This window comes from Otolemur garnettii, unplaced genomic scaffold (assembly GCF_000181295.1).
Source record: "Otolemur garnettii isolate 467f Iridium unplaced genomic scaffold, OtoGar3 scaffold00148, whole genome shotgun sequence".
Lineage (NCBI taxonomy): Eukaryota > Metazoa > Chordata > Mammalia > Primates > Galagidae > Otolemur > Otolemur garnettii.
Window position 1 is genome coordinate 2,413,275 of NW_003852543.1, and position 5,690 is coordinate 2,418,964.

The following is a 5,690-nucleotide window of genomic DNA, read 5'->3' on the forward strand; positions in this document are numbered from 1 at the left end:
ACCAGTTTGATGGAAGTATTTCAGATTGCATGTGAAAACCCCACACTGTACCCCAGAAGTGCATTAATGTACATAGTTACCATTCAATAAAAAAATAATAATAATAATAATAATTGCTGCAGATAAGAGCCATTGATGAATGCTTAAATTATTGGGTATGACTTTAGGAGAAACAGAATACTTATAGAAAGCCTCAAAGTATTTCCCCCAAAATATGTCCTCCAGGGGGAGGAACTTAATTTCCCTCCTCTTGAGTGTGGACTGGACTTAGTGACTCATTTTTAGAGTACAGAAAGGGAAAGATAGTAACTGTTGAATGGAGAAACTTAGCTAGCACTACCTTAACTGAGCCATCAAACTTACCATCACCAGAAATAAGATACATTGATATCATGTATCCAGAACATGATGTGATAAGAAGGGTACATCATTTTATGTTTTATTCTAAAAAATCCATAACCTCAGTATGACTGATGAGAAAACATCATACCAGTCCAAACAAAATAGGTGGCCAGTATACTTTCAAAGTGGTAAATAACAAATAATTAAAGACTTGATTTCTAATATACATATTAGTAAAATCTATAAGAATAATTGCACAAAGGGCAGAAATAGATAAATGGAACTATATTTTTGTAGGCTTACAATATGCATAAAGGGGTGAAACAGCAATTCAAAGCAGACAAGGTACTGTGCATATTAGAATACTGAGTGTTCCCTAGGAAAGAGAAAAGGCAGACAAGTACAGGTAAAAGCCAAGAGAGGAGATAAAATGGAACACTAAAAAAATTATCCATAACCTCCAAAAAGGAAGCAAAGGAGGAATGAAGAAAACAAGAAAAGACTGAACAAATGCCAAGCAATTAGCAAAATGGTGGACTTAACCCAACCATAGTGATTAGAGTCAGTAAAAATATGCTAAACACCCCAAATTAAAAGATTATCAGACTGGATAAAAAGGAAGAGCTCACTCTATGCAGCTTAGAAAAATTTCCACAACAACACGCATAGATTGATACAATAACACGTTAAAAATAAAATGATGTAAAAAGGCATACGATGGAAACATTAGGCATAAGAAAAGTGGCATATCTATATTAATAACAAAGAAAGTGTAGGGTATCCCAAAAGTCATTCCCAAAGTCACCATACATAGGAAAAATAGGGAAATTATAGCTAAGTCTGCATTTATTTACAAAATAGTCTTAGAAAAATTTACAAAGAGGCGGCCAACATATAGAGAATATTTTGTAAATATTCTGTAAAATTCTGTAATGACTATTTTATAAATAAAGGTACATTTAGCTACAACTTCCCATTTTCCCTATGTATGGACCCTTTAGGTGTGACTTTTGGGAAATGCTGCAGACTTCAAGAAAAGAAACATTATCAGAAATGAGGAAAAATATTTAACAAGTATGGGAAGCTAAATTCCTCTAGAAGGCATCATAACCCCCAAATCTTTATGCGCAAGTAACAAAGCTTAAAATACAAGAAGCAAAACTAACAGAAAAAAATAAGAGACAAACTCACAATCATTGCTAAGGATTTTAACATTCCTCTGGCAGTTATTGATAAAATAAGTAAACAAAAAATCAATAAGGGTATAGAATATTTCAAAACCACTTTAACCACTTGACCTAATTTACATTTTTAGAACCTATATCCAACAAGGGTTTATCACATATTTTTAAGTGCCCATTAAGCCTCAATTTTCCAAAGGTTAAAATAATAGAGAATTTTTCCTTTAATCAAAGTAGAATTTAATTAAAAATAAGTAACAAAATGATATCTGAAAAAAATCTCCTAATATTTAGAAATTAAACCACACACTTTTGAATAGCCCAGGGGTCAAAGATTTGCTAGCACAATTATTGGAGAAAGTCTCAAATTTTTATTTTAAAAAGAAAAAAATGTTTAAGATCAATAATCTAGGCTTCCACATTCAGAAGGTAGGAAAAGAACCTGAGCGAGTAGAAGTGAGAAAATAACCAAGGTAAGATTTTAAATCACTAATCTAGAAAATGGACAAAAACTTAAGAAAAGCATTGAGGCAAAAATAGGTTCTTTGAAAAGATTAACTCCAGTGGTTCTTCACCTGTGGGTCATGACCCCTTTGTAACAATGAAAATACATCACAGCATTAGGAAGGTTGAGACCCATTGAACTAGACTGATAAATACAACTGGCCAAGAAGAAAAGAGGGAAGCCAAAAATTCTATCAGGAATAAAAGAGGAGACATTGCCACAGTTCCTATAGACATTCATATTAATAAGAAAAAGTATTATTTGTAATTAAGATAAGTTTTACAAATTAGCAGAAATGAACAAATTCCTTTAATACAGGCTAACCAAGGCTAACCAAATTGAGAAGAAATTGGCAACACTGGCTCGGCACCTGTAGCTCAGAGGCTAGGGTGCCGACCACATACACCAGGGCCTGGCAAACAATGATAACAACTACAACAACAACAACAAAATAGCCGGGCATTGTGGTGGGTGCCTGCAGTCCCAGCTACTTGGGAGGCTGAGGCAGGAGACTCGCTTGAGCCCAGGAGTTGGAGGTTGCTGTGAGTTATGATAACAGGGCTCTTTACCCAGGGTGACATAGTGAGACTCTGTCTCAAAAAAAAAGAAATTGGCAACACAAAGACTATCATATTTGTTTAAAAAAAATTAATAGGATAATTATAAAAGTCTTCCAATTTAAAAAAAAAAACCATGCCCAATGATATCATAGTACATACCATCAAATATTTATGGAAGAAATAATATTGATCTCACACAACTCCTTAAAAAAAGAAATTCTTTTTTTTTAAACTTTTTTCTTTTATTGTTTCAGGTTAATTTGAGAGTACAAAGAATTAGTTTACAATGTTTGTATTTGTTAGGTAGAATCCCTCCAGTAAGTGAGAGCACACCCACCCCACCTCCCACCTTTCCCACTCCTCACCCTCCCTACTCCCTTGTTCCACCTCCTCCCACCTTGAATTTATTTGAGTTTTTCTCTTATGTGGGCATGTATAAGATCATCTACTGGCTTCATATTAGTATTGATTGAGTACATTAGATTCCATCTTTTTTAATGGCTGAATAGTATTCCATAGTGTACATATACCACAATTTGTTGATCTATTCATGGGTGGATGGGTGTTTGGTTGCTTCCGCAACTTCACAATTATGAATTAAGCCACAATATTCTAGTGCAAATATCTCTGTGGTAAAATGCATCACATTGCCAGAGTCCAGGTTATATTATAAGTGTATAGTGATCAAAACAGCATGGCACAAAAATAGAGACATAGACCTATGAAACAGAATAGAGAATCTAGATATGAACCCAGCCACATATCTGATCACACATATTTGATCTTTGATATGCCTAACAGAAATATGCACTGGGGAAAAGAATCCTTATTTAACAAATGGTGCTGGAAGAACTGGTTATCCACATGCAGAAGACTGAAACTGGACCCACACCTCTCACCACTGACAAAAATTGATTCTTTTTTTTGTTTGTTTGTTTTAGAGACAGAGCCTCAAGCTATCCCCCTGGGTAGACTGCCATGGCATCACAGCTCACAGCAACCTCCAACTCCTGGGCTCAAGTGAGTCTACTGCCTCAGCCTCCCAAGTAGCTGGGGCCACAGATACCCACCACAACGCCCAGCTATTTTTTGGTTGTAGCCATCATTGTTGTTTGGCAGGCCTGGGCTGGATTCGAACCCGCCACCTTAGGTGTATGTGGCTGGTGCCTTAGCCACTTGAGCCACAGGCGCCGAGCCCAAAAATTGATTCTTGATGGATAAAAGATTTAAATTTAAGACACAAAAAAATAAAAATTCTAGAAGAGAGTGTGGTGAAAACACTTGAAGATATTGGCCTGGGGAAAAACTTTATAAGGAAGTTCCCCCCCCCCCCAACTCCTGGCAATTGCAGCAACACCAAAAATAAATAACTGAGATTTGATTAAGCAAAAAAACTTTTGCACAGCTAAGGGTACCATAACCAAAGCAAATAGTCTTCAGAATGGCAAGAGTTTTGCATGTTATGCCTGATAACTAGAATCTAACAAGAACTCAAATTAAACAATAAGAAAAGAGCAAACAACCCCCTCTATGAGTGGTCAAGAGACTTGAACAGAAACTTCTCCAGAGATGCCAGACAAATGGCCAAAAAACACATGTTCATCATCTTTAATCATCAGAGAAATGCAAATCAAAACCACTCTGAGATATCACCTAACCCCAATAAGATTAGCTCCCATCACAAAGTCCCAAAACTGCAGATGCTGGTGTGGATGTGGAGAGAGGGGAATACTTCTACCCTGCTGGCAGGATTGCAAACTAACACAACCTTTTTGGAAAGAAGTATGGAGAATCCTCAAAGAACTAAAAGTTGACATACCATTTGATCCTGCAATCCCATTACTAGGTATCTATCCAGAAGAATGATATCAAAGTCTTACAAGGAAACTTCAAAGAAAGAAAATTATAAATCAATATTCTTCATGAACATTGATATAAAAATCCTTATCAAAATATTAGCCAATTAAATCCATTAATACAAAAACATTATAACACATATGACCAAGAATTTCAAAGAATGCAAATTTAGCTCAAGATTTTAAAAGTAATCAATGCAATTCACTCCACTAATAGAATGAAAGAGAAAAATCTTAAACACTATGAAAAAAATGCTCAGCCAACTAGAAGTAGAAGAGAATTTTCTCAATCTCATAAAAGGCATCAAAACAAAAATAAAAACAGAGCAGCACCTGTGGCTCAGTGGGGAGGGAGCCAGCCCCATACACCGAGGGTGGTGGGTTAGAACCCAGCCCCGGCCAAACTACAACAACAAAAAAAAAATAGCCAGGCGTTGTGGTGGGCTCCTATAGTCCCAGCTACTTAGGAGGCTGAGGCGAAAGAATCGCTTAAGCCCAGGAGTTGGAGGTTGCTGTGAGCTGTGACACTATGGCACTCTACTGAGGGCAATAAAGTGAGATTCTGCTCTGTCTCTAAAAAAAATAATAAAATAAAATAAAATAAATACAACAACAAAAAAAACTTCTGCAGTAAACATTCATACTTAATGCTAAAAGCCTATCTGCTTTCCTCCTACAGTTGAGAAAAAGAGAGGATATACCCTGTCACCACTGCTACTCAATGTGACTCATGTCGTGGTGGTAGTGGAGGCTTTAGCCAGTCCAATGGCTTTGCCTCATTTTTGTATTGAATAATAGTAACCTCAAAGAAAAAGGTGAGAAGTGTTTTCTCCTCTTCTATGCTTTGAAAGATTTTATGAAAAACTGATATCCTTATTTAAATGTTAGGTAGAATTCACCCATAAAGCTATGGTAGCCTGGGCTTTTCTATGTGGGAAACTTTAAAATTATTAATCCAATCTCTTTACTTGTTATAGGTTTATTCAGATTTTCTCTGTATTTCTTTTTTTTTTTTGGTAATTGTTTATTTTCTAGGACTTCATCCATTTCATACAGGTTATCTAATTTTTTGGCATACCATTGCCCATAATATTCTCTGATATTTCTTTTTGTTTCTGTAAGGCAAGATTTACTAGCTGATGTCAAGACTTGTTCTAAAGCTATCATTATAAAGATGTCTTAGAAAAGACATAGAAAGCAATAACCAGAAAGGACCAAAAAAGGATAAATTAGACTTCATCAATAT

The 5,690-nt window shown here is 35.7% G+C and overlaps 1 protein-coding gene across 1 annotated transcript in view; it reads right to left on the reverse strand.

The window, feature by feature from the left end:
- The window catches only part of ACOXL (acyl-CoA oxidase like), a 288,084-nt gene that overhangs the window by 167,526 nt on the left and 114,868 nt on the right, over nt 1–5,690 (reverse strand).